At 51.0% G+C, this 17,132-nt stretch overlaps 1 protein-coding gene and 1 long non-coding RNA gene across 3 annotated transcripts in view; one reads left to right on the top strand and one right to left on the bottom strand.

The window, feature by feature from the left end:
- TSPAN14 (tetraspanin 14) overlaps positions 1-5,110 on the bottom strand; it is a 57,098-nt gene extending 51,988 nt beyond the window's left edge. For both annotated transcript variants that reach the window (XM_082611477.1, XM_082611479.1), the window contains exon 1: positions 5,012-5,110. The gene's annotated coding sequence lies outside the window, so the exon portion shown is untranslated. The remainder of the gene's footprint in view (positions 1-5,011) is intronic.
- Positions 5,111-5,370: 260 nt separating this feature from the next.
- Positions 5,371-17,132, top strand: part of LOC309811716 — a 39,561-nt gene continuing 27,799 nt past the window's right edge. Inside the window, exons 1-2 of the long non-coding RNA XR_014295235.1 lie at positions 5,371-5,558; positions 6,656-6,790. This is a non-coding gene — a long non-coding RNA (uncharacterized lncRNA). The remainder of the gene's footprint in view (positions 5,559-6,655; positions 6,791-17,132) is intronic.

Here is a 17,132-nt window from a genome sequence, read left to right as displayed (position 1 = left end):
CTCAGGGTCCACTTCTGCCTAGCCCCACGTCCTGACCCCTCCCCAAACCTTACCAATGCAGGAAAGCCCAGCCTCAGCTCTCCCAAATTCCAGGACACACGCGGAGTCTGAGGAAACACCAGAAGTGTACCTCTGACCCGGGATCCCAAGGGCCCCGCCACGGCTCGCAGCCACGCAGCACAGGCTGACAGAGCCCAAGAAGGGAGGAGCTGGTCCTTCCAGCTATCCAGCTGATGGACATCAGGGCTCTAGGAACTTCTCCCTGGCTACTGGGCGAGCAAGACAGAAGCCTGCCCAGGCCCACTTACTCTCAGATTACCAGCCTGCGGCCTCCTGAGGAAAAACCACGGCAACTCCCAGCCGGGCCCAGCCCCGGCCAACCCCACCAGGCCCAAGAATGGAGGAAATGGGCTTCCCAGAATCCTTGGCTGGTGAGCACTTTGCTGAGAGCCGTCAGCGCGATGGTAGCAGTCCCAAACCAGGGTATCACCCTAACTCAGGGGCTGCACACACTGCTTCTCAAACCTGAAGTGTGTATGCTTCACAGTAACCCCACGAGGGACAGGAAGGGCAGATTCTTCTCACTTCACAGATGACAAAACTAAATCCAAGAAAGAAAGAAAGAAAAAAAAAATCAAAGACTTGTCTAGGTCACTCAGCTAGAAAGTAGATACAACTCTAAAGCTGGCCTCACCACTGTCCACTCTAGGTGCTGGACAACATTACTCATCGCTATGTTTCATCGGCACTAAACATTTCCTACTAGCCAGGCCCTTTGCTGGTCCAACACAGCCACTTGCCCTGTCTGAACCAAAAAAAAAAAAAAAAAAAAACATGCCGTAAAGGGAGAAAACAGATGTAGAGACATTATGAATACCCCACTGCTATAATGAAGATAAGACAAACCAGGAATGCTGGCATTCACTTAGACCAAAGATTTTCAAAGCACAGGTCTACACAGTCCCCATCACAGTCACAGAGGACTCTGATGACCAGCCAAGAATGGGACCACTGCTGTAGACCACCATTACCTCTCTCTCTATTCCAGGTAGGAGAGAAAACAGAAGCCCTGAAAAAGGAGCAGACATGCCTAAGGATAGTACGTTAACCATGAGCAGAAGAATCTGAAGTCCCACCACCTCCACCAGCGTTTCTTGACCCTGCTGGAAGTCACCAGGGACAAAGCCAGTGACAAACCACAAAAGCAAGGTCCACAGGGTAGCCAGCTCTTTGACACCCTGCAAGGGTGTCCCGGGTGGAAAAATGCAATAAACAAAGGGGTTCTAAACCACTTCACAGGACAGAGAACCACCCCAGCCCCATATTCAAGCCTGTCCTCATGTGGCTCCATCCTTTAGTAATCTCACCACCTTACCTTTCCATACCCCTAGGCCTGCAGGCTCAGCACCAGAGTCTCACAGGTGGAAGGGGAAGGGCAAGGCCTACAGGGGTGCTTCTACATGCTCCTGCTTCCAAGAAAGGTGGCTGCCCCTACTCGCCACATACAGATAGAGCATGAGGAAGTCCAAGAAGTCCAAGGGCTCATGTGCCAGGGCAGAGAGAAAGAGCAGGAGCCTGCTTCGCTTCCCATAGGTAATAATATCCCTCCTTAAAGGCCACCAGGACCCAGCAGCAGGAAACAGGAATCCTGGAACCTAGTTTACAGCCCCTAGCACCAGGCTAGGAGCTAAACAAGTGCTTAGTAAGAATTCCTGACCTGGGACTCATCACTAGTCCTTGGGCTCATGAACTAATGCATGAATAAATGAACGAGCAAAAGAAGACCCAAGGGACTCAAATAACTTGCCCAGGGTCAGAGGAGCAAGCTGCTTCTGCAGACCACCTCTTACTACCATAATAAGCATTTTTGTTCACCATACCTCTGCCCTTCAAATGTGGCACCTCAATTCATCTTTAACCTAAATGACATTTCTTTGACTAATTCATGATCGATGTTCATGGTGACACAGAAACATATGACTCTCGGACCCAGACCTTGGGAAGAAGTCACAGAGACGGCACAGTGGTAGGCAGGTGGCAGGCATCAGTGCTGTTCACCAAATGTTTCCAGTCCTCTTTTGCTCCCCACCCTGCAGGGAAGTATGGCCATGTGACTGCTTCGACCATTGAAATGCCGCTTCCAGGTGGAAGCTTTAAGAGTCAGAATGAGATTCATCATGTTCTCTGTCCCTCTGTCCAAGTGACCAGGAACATTTCACTTAATCAGCATGGGTCCCACGGTGAGAACAACATAAAGCAGACATGCGATGGATGTGGTATAAGAAATAATCCTTTGTTGCTTTAAGCCTCCGAGATTTGAGGATTGTTATCACAGCAAACTCTGATCTATCTAGACAGATACAGGCAATGACTCGCTCCTACTGTGCATGGCAGTGCTGGTCTTCCCATTCCCTGGCCTTAGGGAGACAAAAGCTACATCACCAGTCAACCTGCTATGTGCCCAGATAGTTGAGATGCTTTCAGAAGCAGGGAACATAAGGGCACCTGCACTGAAGAACTTACTAGTTCCTCTGTGGGCCAGGCTTGTTCAGTGTATTAATCAACTTTATTCACTTCTGAGAGGAAGTCATTATCTAATTAGGTATGAGGAAACCCGGTTCACATTCAGACCTTAAGCAAGTTACTGTGACCTCTCTAGGCCACAGTTTCATCATCTGTAAAATGGGACGTTAACATTATCTACCATACTGTGTCGTTTCACGGATTAAATGAATGAATACAAGTAAAGCTTCTAGAATAGTATGTGGTGTACGTCTCAATCATTAAGTCTCAATAAACTTAACTATTACTACACATTTTAAAACCAGCAAAGGTTTCCCAGGACCGGCACAATGGCACTTTACAGGCATTGCCAAACTGAATTCTATCTCAGTTGAAGTTAAACAAGTAACAAGTCAAATCCCTGAGCACACAGTAACCTAGAGTGAGACCTCAGGAAATGTTTCCACAACCCAGAGCTTCCAGAACTCCCTGCTCCCTCCCCTCCTTGGGAATTCACTACCACCAGGACCTGCAGGGCAGGGCCCCCTCCTCTCCCACACAGAACACGTGCTTTGTCCTCCCACTCCCAGTCACCGGAAGGGAGGCGCCCTCACCTGTCCTCAGAGATTTGCACAGCTGCCCAGCTGGTAAAGGGGGGAACTTCCCTGGGCAGCCAACCCTTCTGCAGCCCCTTTCTTTCCATGCCCTTTCTTCCTAGAGGCAGCCACAAACCTCCAAATGCACCAGTGGGCTTGAACTCCTGTTTGCCTGAATAATGCTGCTAAGCAGAGATCAAGCTCAGATTAATAAACGCTACAGAGCATCTACTACATGTCCAGCCTCGGTTCTAAGACCACACAGAGCTGACAGCCAGCTGTGAGCCTGGAACAATGCTTGCAACAGCTCCTGGCATCCCACAGACTCTCAACCATGCTTTGTTGAATGAACTGAAGACCATGTTTGGAAGTCCAAGCAGTAGAGTTCAGAGATGTGGGGATGCAATAAGAGGGGAGGGGAAATCCGTCTGGTAGCCTGGGCTTCCAAGGCCTGACCCCCAGACATTATGGATCCTCAGGATGGGACAAAGCTTGGAGACAGCTGAGAGAGGAGCTAGAAGGGCAAATGGGGCCATCATGGAGGAGTATGCGCTTCATCCTGAGGGTGCCAGGGCCCAGGAGGATCCCTGGAAACAAGGGTGCTTTGGCCTTCCACAGGGCTGACTGAATGTAGAGGGGGTGTAGCGGTGCTGGGGTGCTCTGATGGCCTAGGCCCCAGGTTTCCCTTCACCAACAGGGAAGGGTGACTCCAGCACTCTGAAGGCACTAACTTCCCCTACTTTGAGGTCAAGGGGAAGGGGGAAGGCTACTTTTGAGGATTTGGCAAGCAGCTCCACCCACTCCTATCAGCCCCAAGGCAACCCCCATCTCAGAAGAGAGGAGGACTCCTACGGAGCAGGCCATGGGAGAGAGCACACCTGCAAAGGCTCCAATGCAATGCCCTGCACTCACGGCCCAGGACGACCTGATGCCCCCAGACCCCAGCGCGCTGCTACACAGCGCCGCAGCCAGCCGCCAGGGCAGTACCGGGGCCAACCATTTCCCAACTCCTCACAGCATCGACCCCTTCTATCCTGAGACCAACTTCTTCGTGCCTCCCGGATTCGTGTCCCAGCAGTCCCGGTACCCAAGTCCCTACACACACACACACACACACACACACACACACCCCATACCCACTGGCGGCACCACCACTCCTCCCCGCAGGAGCAGTGGCCCCGGGACAAGCCAACTCCGCAGCCACAGACCCAACTCGACCGAAGCTCCAGTGAGATCAGGAGTCGGGCTTTGCTCCAAAGCATAACCCCAAACGACCAGCACGGAGAAGCTGGATCACCACCTACTCAAACTCCGCCCGCCCCAAACCCGTGCAGGGCAGAGTGGTACACACCGCCGGGGTGGGCGACTTGGAGAACACTCGAGGCGGGGCGGGGAATGGGACCGCCCTCCCCAGTCCGCGCCACCCTCCACCCCTGGCCCGAGCTCCGGGCAGCCGAGGGTCCGTGACGGAACCGAAAGGAGTGCCCAACCCAAGGCTCGAGACTCGGGAGAGGGGCAGAGCCCAGAACGGCGGCGGTCCGACCCCTCCCTCCCCGAGTGCTCCCACTCCCGCCCGGTCGCAGCAGGCACCCGTCCGGGGACACGGACAGGGCGAGGGCGGCAGAACCCCGAGCGCCAGCCGGGTCGCCCGCTGCGGCTCTCACTCCGCCCGGCGCCCGAGTTCGGCTCAGCGGGGTCCGGGCCAAGGCCTCCGGCCCCTCACGGGCGATCTGGGCAAACAAAGCCAGCGCCGCCCGCCGGGCCGCCCCCGGGGCAGGGGCGAGGGAACCGGAGGGACCGATCCTGGACATTGGGAGCAGTCCTAGTCCCCAGAGGGCGCTCAGGGGGATCGGCCTCAGACAATGAGGGGGGCAGGGCCCGACGCTCCAGCGGGGACTCCGCGCTCTACTCACCCGGGCGCGGCGGCGGCGGCGGCGGCGGCGGCGGGGGCGACGACGACTGCAGCGGTGCGGCCGGGCTGGGCCAAGGAAGTTAGAGCAAGTTCGGCGGCGCTGGGCGGGAGGGCGCGACTCAGGCCATCCGAGCGCGGGGGCGGGGCGCGGAGGGGCGGGGCCGGGGGCGCGGCGCCCGGCGGCGGCTGAGAAAGGGGCGCCACTTCCTTACGCCGCCCGGCGCGGCCCCGCCTCCACGCCCCGCCCCCACCGCTCGCCCCGCCCGGCCTTCCAGCCCGCGCCTGGGCAGAACCTGCGGCGCCCGGTCCCCGGCCCGCCCCTTCGTCCCGCTTTGGGCGGGGCCGCAGGCGGGGGGCGGCCCTGGTCGGCGCTCGCCCCTTGGGTGCGCGGGGCAGGCTGAGCCCGGACTCGCACCCAACGTTTGGGGGCAGGAGCAATACGTGGACGCCACGTCGGCCTTGTCACTGACCCCACCGGAACCCAGCCTGAGAGAAGCGCGAGTTGTGGGTGCCACATCTCGGGGCTACGGGGGTGACCGGGTAGAGAGGTGAGCGCAGGGTTAGAAAAATGGCTGAAGTACTGGAAGGCATTCCTGCCGGGCCTCGGAGACTGGGGATGGGGGTGGGCTTCAAGACTGGGGTAGTAAATTAACATTTATTTCTTTGTAAACCGGCCGGTAAAGACTGGCTGCTTGTAGCCTTCGTGCTAAAAATACCACGCTCTCTTTCGACTGCCTGCCGAGATTTGTCCCTCACCTTCATCCTGACAAGATGGCTGAGAGGATTCTTGCGGGGGGAGGGGGAACAAAAGGTACAGCATACCTCTCTGTGTTAGAGAGGTATTCACACCGCTGGCTGGGCTCTGATGTTAAAAAGGCTGAGCTCTGGGGTCTCAATCCGCCTATCTGAAAAATGAGGCCCAGGCAGGCCTCATTTTTTTTTTTTTTTTTTTTTTTTCTTTTTGCGGTATGCGGGCCTCTCACTGCTGTGGCCTCTCCCGTTGCGGAGCACAGGCTCCGGACGCGCAGGCCCAGCGGCCATGGCTCACGGGCCCAGCCGCTCCGCGGCATATGGGATCCTCCCAGACCGGGGCACGAACCCGTATCCTCTGCATCGGCAGGCGGACTCTCAACCACTGCGCCACCAGGGAGGCCCCCGGGCCTCATTTTTTAATGAGCCTTAAACTCATTCAAGTGGAGGAGGGCTAAGCGGTTTGCTCTGGGGACAGCAGGAAACTCGGATCTGTTAAAATTGGGTCAAGAGACTAGTTGCACCACATTCTAGTAAAAGCAACCAACAGGTTAAGTCCAATGTAAGGAGGAGATCTTGAACTGTTCAGTCCATTCCCAGTTTTTTCTTATTAAGGGGGATGCAGTCTGCTTGTGACACCCCAGGCAGCTCAGAGACCTCCTTGGAGAACCTGTCCATCCATTCATCCTCGAGCAGATAGTGGGTGCTTGATTGGGCGCCTGATCTGTGGCCAGGCCCTGTTTTGATGCTGAGGATTCAGCAGTAAATGAGACAGCTGAAGCCTCTTGCTACATAAGGCTGATTTTCGGTGGAGGACACATTATTGCAGGTTGAAGTAAATGCTGGGACAAAAACAAAGGACTGGGATAGAGAACAAGAGCCGTTTGTACTTTAGGTGGAGCCAGGAGGGAAAATGTCTTTGAGGAGGTGATGGTGAAATTGAAGTCAAGAAAATAAGGAGATAGCTTTGGGAAAAGCCAAGCAGAGACATTCCAAGTCAAGAACAGTTTGTGCCGAGGCCCTGAGAAAGGTAAGCTGTGAATGTGTGAAGGAGCTGAAAACAAAACAGTGTGGCTAGAGTAGCAAGCCTGGGAAAAAGAACAAGGGGGAAGTGGGCAGGGGCCAGGCCATGCAAGACTGTGTTTAGAAATGGAGACTTTTTATTAAACCATTGAGGGGTTTTATGCAGAAGACTAATGTGTTCTGATTTTCTGCTGTGTGAAAATAAATTGGGTGGGTGGCAGGCACAAATAAAAGCAAGGAGATAATTAGACTGTTATGGCAGCCCCAGCCAAAACTAATGGTGGTTTGGACCAAATTGGTGGCCACACTAAGGTGAGTAGTTGAAAGATGCTGTTTTGGACATGGACACTGATAGGATGGATGTAGGGGCAGGGAATAGAGAAACCAAAGATAACTTTGAAGTTTCTGGCTGGAGTAAGTGGATGAACAGTGCCTCATTTATTGTGTGGAGTAGCCTGGAGGAAAGGGACTACAGTTCAGGGAGGCACATCAAGATTCTATTTTAGGGGCTTGCCTGGTGGCGCAGTGGTTAAGAATCTGCCTGCCAGTGCAGGGGACAGGGTTTCAACCCCTGGTCTGGGAAGATCCCACATGCCTCGGAGCAACTAAGCCCGTGTGCCACAACTCCTGAGCCTGCACTCTAGAGCCCATGAGCCACAACTACCGAGCCCGTGTGCCACAACTACTGAAGCCCGCACACCTAGAGCCCATGCTCCACAACAATAGAAGCCACCGCAGTGAGAAGCCCACACTCAGCAATGAAGACCCAACGCAGCCAAAAATTAATTAATTAATTAATTTTAAAAAAAGAATTCTGTTTTAGTCATGTTGAGTTGAGATCCCCGTCAGAGATCCAGTTCAATTGTCCAGTCACTAGGTGCTCAGAAGAGAGGCCTGGGCTGGGGGTGGGGCTTTGGGAGGCATCATTTTAATGATGGTAAACAACTTGGGATCTGAGGGAGTCACCTTGGTTGAGGAGGTAGATGCAGAAGAGGAGAGGGTTCAAGAGGGACCCAGAGGAGTCAGACAGAGGAGCCAGAGCAGGAAAGAAGACTGAAAAAGAGGCTGGGGAGGCGAAAGGAGAACCGGGAGAGTGCTATGTCCCGGAGACTGACAAAGCAGTGTTTTCGGAAAAGAGTGGTCAGCTGTGCTAGATGCTACTTACAGCCCAGATAAGATGAAGAAAGGGAAGGATCCTTTGACTCTGGCCACATGAATGTCATTGGTGCACATGATAAGGACAGTGTTCCAGGAGTAGTTGGGTGGCAGCCAGACCATGGTAGAGCTATCGTGTTTGGACAGCTTGTCCAACAGGGAACACAGAACAGGGAGAGGTCTAGAAAGGGATGTGGAATTATAGGAGGCTTTGACAGAGAATGCTAGATGACCCTAATAGCCATTCTCCCCCATTTCCTGTATTATAGACTTTCCAGTTCTAGCTGGCCACATGGCTTCCCTGAATAAAAGCAAGTTTCTAGGACTCCCTCATGGCTCTGTGTGGTCACGTGACTCAGTTCCAGCCAACAGGAAGAAAGTGGAGGTGTCCACCTGCAACTTGTGAGAAGTAGCTTTAAAGGGAAGTGGTGTGCTTATCTCAGCCATTGCTCTCTCCTGCTCACTGGAATATGTAAATAGAGCTGCAGCCAGCCTATTCAACTTTGAAGCCATAGCCATGTGTTGAGGATGTTAGTGCAACAAATTAGAATAAATCCGGGTTCCTAATGTTTAGGGAGCCACCGTACCAGCTCTGGGCTATTACCTCTTGATTTTGTATTTGAGAAAAAGAAATTTGTCTTGTTTAATCCTCTGTTTTCCAGTGCTCATAGCCATATCTAATTTTTACTTCTGTTAGGATACAAAGGGTTTTGTTAAAATATGGAAGTTACTAGAGCAGGTTTGAAGAGTGATAGGAATGATGCAGGAGTGATGATTCTGAAGAAAAGGTGGAAGGAGATGTTATGTGAGCATGAATGGTGAGGACACCTCTGGTAGAGGGATGACTCCACCATTATTAAAAAGGGGGGTGTGGAGACAGAGAAGATGTTTCCAGTGAAGGTTGCGATTGGAAAGATGGTCATCCACACCTGATGATTTCTGGTTAACCCTGGATGTGAAGGAGGTCATGAGCCTAGAACAAGGAGGAGAGAGTAAGGCCAGCTTTGTGAGTCATGGACCCGATGATGTTGGAGGTCCTGCCAGCCTGAGCAGCCTCAGGGAGACAGCTGCTTTCTGGAGCAGTTGGCCACACTGCTGCAGGGCATGAAGAGGATGAGGGGAGTGCCCACAAAACCGGCAAGGCCTCCACCCCTCCCCAACCAGGCCTCACTGACAGTTACTTATGACACTTGCCTGCCATTTCCAGCTGCCCTTTGAGACCCACCAAGCTTTACCTGACCCTTTTATTTTTTTTATTTTTTATTTTTTTTCAGTACGCGGGCCTGTCACTATTGTGGCCCCCCCAATTGCGGAGCACAGGCTCCGGACGCGCAGGCTCAGCAGCAATAGCTCACGGGCCCAGCCGCTCCGCAGCATGTGGGATCTTCCCGGACCGGGGCACGAACCCGTGTCCCCTGCATTGGCAGGCGGACTCTCAACCACTGCGCAACCAGGGAAGCCCTACCTGACCCATTTTTACAATAATACGGGGTGGCTTCAGAAAACATCAGGGACACTCAAAGCAGGGCAGGCCCATTTTCTCTTCCTTTCTTAAAAAGTAAAAAGAATCGCAGTGGTGATCATTTTGAAATGTGTAGAAATATCAGATCACTATGTAATGCACCAGGAACTGCCATAGTGTTGTAGGTCAATTATATACTTCAAAAAGCAAACAAACTCATAGAAAGAGAGATGAGATTTGTGGTTACCAGAGGTGGGGGGGTGGGGAGAAGGGGAATTGGATGAAGGTTGTCAAAAGGTACAAAATTCCAGTTGTGAAATAAAGAAGTACTAGGGATGTCATGTACAACATGATTAATTAACACTGTTGTATGTTACATATAAAAGTTGTTCAGAAAGTAAATCCTAAGAGTTCTCATCACAAGGAAAAAAATTTTTTTTCTTTTTCTTTTATTTTGTATTTATATGAGTTGATGGATGTTCACTAAACTTATTGTGGTAATCATTTCATGATGTATGTAAGTCATATCATTTTGCCATATACCTTGAACTTACACAGTGCTGTATGTCAGTTACATCTCAATAAAACTGGAAGAAAAAAAAAGTACAACGTAACCAAAAGACAAAATAAATTAAAAGAATTGAGATATGGACAGTCCCAGCTCATAAAAGGGCTGTATTGTAAACAGTGACTTAGTTTCCGGGCTAGCCCCCAGAACTGTAATTGCCAAGAATATAACTGAATTATTGCACAGACTGTAAGCCTGAGGTATAGATTATGGGAACAAAAAACATTACAAGGAGGGGTATAAGAAAGAAGCTGAGAGTTTCTTCTTCTCCTGGACCTGGATTTGGCTATAAATTTTCAATGGAGGGGCGCTTCCCTGGTGGCGCAGTGGTTGAGAGTCTGCCTGCCGATGCAGGGGACACAGGTTCGTGCCCCGGTCTGGGAAGATCCCACATGCCGCGGAGCGGCTGGGCCCGTGAGCCATGGCTGCTGAGCCTGCGCGTCCGGAGCGGAGAGGCCACAACAGTGAGAGGCCCGCGTACCGCAAAAAAAAAAAAAAAAAAAAAAAAAAAAAATTTTTTAAATGGAGGGAGCTTGGCCTTTACCATCCTCTGACTTCCTCCTTACCCTCCTGTCCCAGTCTGGTCCCTATCCCAGTGCTGCTTTTACTCTCGCTGGGCTCCGCTCTGTAGCACCTCTGTGTGTGTATGTGTGTGCGTGTGTGTGTGTACAAGCTGGGGGACGGGGGCGATGAGGGGAAGCAGCCTGAATAGAAGAGGAGCTTGGTGTCCAAGTGCTCCTAATTCTCAGCCTCTGGATCTTGAGCAAAATACTCTACGTCTCTGAGCCCTACTTTTCTTATCTGTAAAGTCAAGATAATAATAAAACCCACCTCACAAGCTTATAGTAAGAATCAAATGAAATAATGTTTATAAAACATGAGCTGGAAGGAGCTCTATTTGTTTTCTGGGAACCACCAGACAATCAAGGATCTTCACTTTAGTCAGGATGTTTTGGTTGGAAGTGAGAAAAACCTACTCAAATTAGCTTAGGCCAAAGGAGGGAAAATTACTGGAAGGATACTCAGGTCACACACAGAATCAAAAGAACTGGAAACCAGATTGACTCTGAACACTAGGGGCTGATCCTGCGGGCTGCCCAGTCCAGGACCCCCTTCCTCTGCCTCTTCTAGTGCTCACAGTTTGCCCCATGTTGGAGATGTGACTCCGAATAGCTGCACTCTAGGTTGGTTTGAACAAATCCCAAGGGAGGCCTCTAATTGGCCCAGCTCTAGTCACGTGCCCAGTCTTGGACCAATCACTGTGGCAAGGGAGAGAGGTTTCCGTAACTGAACCAGGTGTAGGTCACTATTCCCATCCCTGTGGTCTGTAGAGCAACACCTATGCCAAAGAGGTGGTGTTGCAGGACCAACATCATAATTCCAGAAAAGTCTTACAGTATATGCCTGGTATTCCTCAGGTCCTAAGTTGTCTCTGAAAGGTTTTAGGCAGAGTAGTAACATTATTACATTTGTGCTTTTAGAAGATCCCTAACGCTGCTGTAGGGAGAATGGATTGGAAGGAGCAAGATTAAAAAATAGGAAGGAAACTGTTACAATGGTTCAGGAAGTCGGTGATGAGATCTAAGAGGTGAACAGATTCAAAATATATTTAGGAGGTAGAATTGAGGGGTGACTGATAGGATTCTGGCTGCATAGATGGTGATGCTGTTTACTGAGACCAGGAATCCAAGTGACTGTGTGTGTGTGTGTGTTTCGTGAGGGGTGACAACTTGGACCTCTTCTGTTTGAGGTGTCTCTGGACAGAGAAAAGAGATCCAGTTTGCTGTTTGAAGTTCAGGCAAGACCTCTAAGCAAAAACTGTACATTTGGGAGTTGTATTAATGAAAGCTTGTGTTCAGCTCCTGTAACATCAACCCAACCACATTGCTTTGCCTAAATGGGGTTTGTTGCTCTTTGCTGCTATACTTATTGAAAACTCTGACATAACACAAAGTCTGAAGGTAAGTAGAGTAAGGCTGGTCAGCAGTTCCACAGTCATTCAGGTCCCAGGTCCACTCTGTCAGTCTGCTCTGGCTCTTCTTACTGGGAAGCTTGCATCCTCAGAGCCAGCCGTGGTCATACAATGGCTGCTCCAGCTCCAGCTTCCTACCTTCATTCCATATAGGCAGGAGAAAGAGCAAAAATGAAAGAGTAGCACCTACGTTAGGACAGCAAAACTTCCCCAGAAATCCCTGCCGACTGCTGCTTATGCCTCATTGGCCAAGTCGGTCGCATGGCAATCCATAGCTCCACAGGAGGCTGGGAAATGTAATTTTTAAAAATTAGGTTATATATGTTATATACATTTTACCACAATTAAAAAAACAACATTTTAATGCTAAAAAAAAAATTAGGTTCCGAGCCTGTTTGAAAGAAAGAAGAGGAGAATGATTATTGAGAGAGCTGCACAGAGATGATGATTAAAACCATGAAAGTATTGGAAATTATCCTGGGACTGGGAGTTGAGAAGGAAAAACGACAGAGGCAGAATTCTGATGAATGTGGATTCGACCAGGAAGAGAAAAAGGAGAGGGATTAAGGAGCCTGAGAAAGAGCAGCCAGTGAGATAGGAGCAAAGCCAGAAGGATGGTGTGTATGCAAGTCAAGGGAAATGAATGTTTCAGGAAGGAAGGAGTGGCCCCCAGTTTCCAGTGCTGCAAGGAAGGCTGCAAGACAAGGCTGAGGAGTGACCACAGGTGTCGGGAGCTTCAGAGAGCTGGGCCAGTGGATAGTTGGGTCACAAGCCTGTTAAGTGGGCTGGAGAATAAATGAGGATCAGAGTGAGGTCTTTAGCTGGAAGATGATGAGGGTAAGAGGCTGAGGGGAGAGGTTTGTTTATTTAAGAAAGGAGAAACTTGAATATGTTTAAATGATGTAGGGAAGAGGCAGTAGAAGAAGAGAAATTGAAGAGTCTGAAGGAAAAAAGATGATGCTTGCTGGAGAAGGTGGGAAGGATTGGGGTTCAGAACAGTAGGGCAGCCAAAGACTGGAGGACAGATGGGCCTCCATGGAGACAAGAGGATGGGGGAAGAGCTGAGTGAGATGCGGATGTTTGTGGGTTTAGTGGGGGTTCCTGAGTGAAGGCTTCCTTTTTTTTTCTGAAAATAGGAATAGGTCACCTGTTTAAGGAAAGTGGATGTTTGGTGGGATCCAAGGATTTCAGAGAAACTTAGTAGAAAATGAGAGAGGCTTCTGAGGAGGGGCAGACAGAAGGATTTGAGGAAGGATTGGGAGCCCAGGTGAGGATGGCGAACCAGAGTCAGAGTTACAGCTCAAATGGCACAGCCTTCATCAGTCCTCAGCGGCTGGGGTAAGTCCAGGTGCAGAGAGCACAGACAGTAGGATTGATCAAAGTTTGAGGGTTTGCTAGAAAGGCATGATAGAAAAACAATAGTGCAGAGGATTGAAGAATATTGGAAAGAAAGCACTGAGGTGACGTATCATGAGTCGTGGGTGGTAGGGGAGAGAAGTGACAGTGGAAGGGCCAGTAGATGGGAAGAAAGGAGAAGGTAGGGGTGAGGCAGGAGGGCCCTCATTGACCGCAGAAGACGGGAATTGTTGCACGTGGCTACGGTCAGACAGAGGGATGTATCCACGGGAGTGAGTGATCAAGATGAAATGAAGGAATCAGTGGCCCTTGCAGTGAGGAAGTCGGGGCCAAGAAGCCAGTGGGAGGATGGGTCACCCCATGAAGTATGGCAGGACTTGGCTGAGCCAGGTGCTAACGTCTTTGGTAGACCTTTCACTCCGAGCTGTTTTGAATTGATGTTGCCTTTCTTGAAAAGATCAGGAAGCCCTAGAGAAAGGTGAACAGCAAAGAAATTAATTTCTTGGCCTGTCATCCAATGCCTGCCCTATTTGTTCCAGAACCATCTATTTTTTTTAAAATCTGCACGTCTTCCCTGGTGGCACAGTGGTTAAGAATCCACCTGCCAATGCAGGGGACACGGGTTTGAGCCCTGGTTCGGGAAGATCCCACATGCCACGGAGCAGCTAAGCCTGTGCGCCACAATTACTGAGCCTGTGCTCTAGAGCCTGCGAGCCACAACTACTGAAGCCCGAGCACCTAGAGCCCACTGAAGTGGGAAGCCACTGCAGTGAGAAGCCCGCACACCGCAGTGAAGAATAGCCCCCGCTCGCCTCAACTAGAGAAAGCCCGCGCACAGCAATGAAGACCCAACGCAGCCAAAAAAAAAAGAATAAATAAAATAAATGAAAATTTTAAAATGTTTAAAAAAAATCTGCAATTTTCCAAGGGCTTCTTGCTCCGATTTGCATCTTCAGCCTCAGCCCTGAGACCTCTGTCCTCAGACAGTGTCCCCTACCACACTATAAAGATTTGTGATAGGAACCCATGTGTTAGCACAGGACACAGTGGAGCATACTTTAATGATGGACGCCAAGACTCTTATAGATGATGGTGACAAGGAGTCTTATCTGCCCTTAGTTGTCCAATCCATAAATTGAAGGTGGGAGGGAGAGGACAGTTGTTTAGTAGGTAACCTCCCAGAGCCCTTCTAACCCTGACTGCCTGTGAGTCAACCCTGCTGTAATTTCTCCAAATGGAAGAAGATGGTTTTGCCAGAGAAGGAAGTCCAGATGTGGCCAATAAGACATCAGAGGGAGGAGGCCAATCAGAGGTTAAGAGCAAGGTCAGACTGCCTAGGTTCAACCCCAGCTTTGCCCCTGAAAGCACTGTCCACCAGGGGAACTGTGGACTATGTGTAAATGTGAAAATCACTTGACAGTGAAAAATTATTTCTTCTGAAATAATCTCATGTGAACTGACTTTCACAGAGCTATGCATTTGTAGAACAAATGTGGAAAGTAGGCTCAGAGGGAGTCACTCTCCGCATAAGTGGTAGAATCAGAAGTGTTAGCTTTATGTCCAGACCTTTGTGTCTCAATCTTCCACCCAAGACTGGAGAGTCACGAACACACGGATTTGGGGGTCCACTAAGCCCCTGGGACCCTTATGTTCAGGCCCTGCCAGGAAGGACCCTGATAGGAACCCCTAGGAAGGGGAGAAAGAGGCACCGGCCCCCCCCACCTGAAGCAGAGCAGAGCACAGGTGGATGCTGCGGGCATCACAGGTGCCTCTGCCTGTCCCCCGCACGGCTCTGGGGACTTTTCCCTGGTCCCGTGGGAGAACCTGGCCTTCCCTGGGGAGCAGTGTGGGACAGCTGCAGCCGCATGCACACACTGCCATCTAGAGGCAGCCGGCTGAACTGAGTTTACGGAGCCACAGCTGGGTGTGTTGGGGCAGGAGAAAAGGGCTTTCAGTCTTGGTCTGAAGATACCTTCCTGGAGCACTTGTTCTCCTGGCTCCCTCTTCTAGTTACCCACTCGGGCAGCACCACATATTGTAGTGGCAGGACCACGCCCCTACTCCTCTGAGTGTCCTGATCTCCCCTCCCTGTAATTGTTGCTGCTCTTCCCTGCGCCCCCATCTCCACAGGGTCTCTGAGGTCTCTGCTGTTCCTGTGTCTTTAGATGCCTTCCCTGGCCACACTTCATGTTTATCACCAGGCTTGCTCTCTCTCCTGAGCCCCAGCCCCAGTCTAGAAGGAAAATCTGATCCCATCATCCCCTTCCCCCAGACCATGAGAAGTTCATTTCACTGAACATTCTTCAGAGGCCGACCACACCTGGTCACTATGACCACATCTGAGCAGGTCGCTGTAACCACATCTCTGACCACAGGCCTCCTTCACACTCCGTGACCGAGTCTGTCACCTCTAGTGTAGTGGTGACCACACAGACTGCCCTTCAGGACCAGGTGTTGGAATCTGATAGGAGGGAATTGCCCCAGGCAGAAGGGAGCTACCTCAGTCAGGGTTCTGGGGCCCAAAGCTCACCAAATCCCCCTTTGCTCATTTCTGGACAACTCATGAGTGATCCCGGCTCCAGCCTCCCCATGGGGTCAATTGAGGCCTCCCTTGGAATAACCTCACAGTTCAATTTCTCCTCCCACCCTGTCCTGCTTCCCTCACTTCCTGCACATAAATCTCCAGATCAGCTTCTGTTTTCTGTGCACTTAGCCTCAGCACATGTCATCACCTGAGCTCAGAACATCTTTTGCCCATTCCTTTTGCCTGTGTGAGAACACTCAGGGAAGTAGAAACTAGCCAGCCTAGCCCCTCAGCCAGGCTCTTCAGGAGAACGGACCTGGGTGTCCCCATGTCACCAGCTCCCAGAGGGTCACTCATGCTCTGGCACCAGTGTCTCACTTTGTTTCTCCTGCTCCAGCTGCTTCTGGCCAACTGGTCCCCAGCTTCCCCTTGGGCCCTGCCTGAGGTCTGCCCACTGTCTCCTCTGTGAGTCTTCAGCCCTTGCCCCCTTCATCTCTCAGAGAGGCACATTTATGTACCCCAAGAGTGAGATGCTGATTGCTTTGGTCAGCTGTCACCATCCACATCCCTTGGGCAGAACTTTTGTGCCAGCCTTGCAGGTTGGCATGCCTTGCATGTCTGGCCAACCCATGAGGTCCTGACTCAGAGTCCAGGACCCACCTCTGGTCCAGTCACTCTGCCCAGGACGGAGAGTTTGGGGTACAGAGCTCTGGTGAGGCCAGAGCTGCATGACCAGCTCTCTGAGATCCCCAGGAGAGGGCAGTGATGGGTGGCAAATGGGCACATAGTGTCATGTCCGTCGAGTTTGCTGCTAGGGCTGCTGACTTGAGATAATAAACAAATTTAGACCTACACATTAGCATTTGTAATTTTCGGTATGAGTTTCGGTATGAGCATGCAGATCCGGTTTTGTGATGATTATATTCTTATTTGTCGGTTTTTAAATGTGTTTGAAACATTTATGAGACTGAAGCATTAGAATTGGGAAGAGTGCAATTGATTACATTTAACTTCAATTGTTCAGGGAAATCTACTTTGTTAAAGTTATAAAAAGTCAACTTGTTGGTTGTAGGAATAGTATGTGAATATTTAGAGAAATGTTAACTGTTTCAGTTTTCCTACATTGCACGTGAGACAAGGTGCGGAGTTGGCTATGTTTCTCTGTGGGTAAAGAGCCCCTTGGGCATTAAAGAGCAGCTGTGGGGAGCCCATGGGGTGCTGGGAGCCAGTCCAGGGAGCAGGACCTTCACTGTCTATGCACCAGGAGGTGGGAGGGTGTCTGTCCTGTGCTCTGCCCCATGGCCCAGCTGGG

Source organism: Mesoplodon mirus (assembly GCF_964341445.2).
Source record: "Mesoplodon mirus genome assembly, chromosome: 2".
Taxonomy (NCBI): domain Eukaryota; kingdom Metazoa; phylum Chordata; class Mammalia; order Artiodactyla; family Ziphiidae; genus Mesoplodon; species Mesoplodon mirus.
The sequence above is the reverse complement of the archived record's forward strand: the minus strand, read 5'-3'. Positions and strand labels throughout refer to the sequence as shown.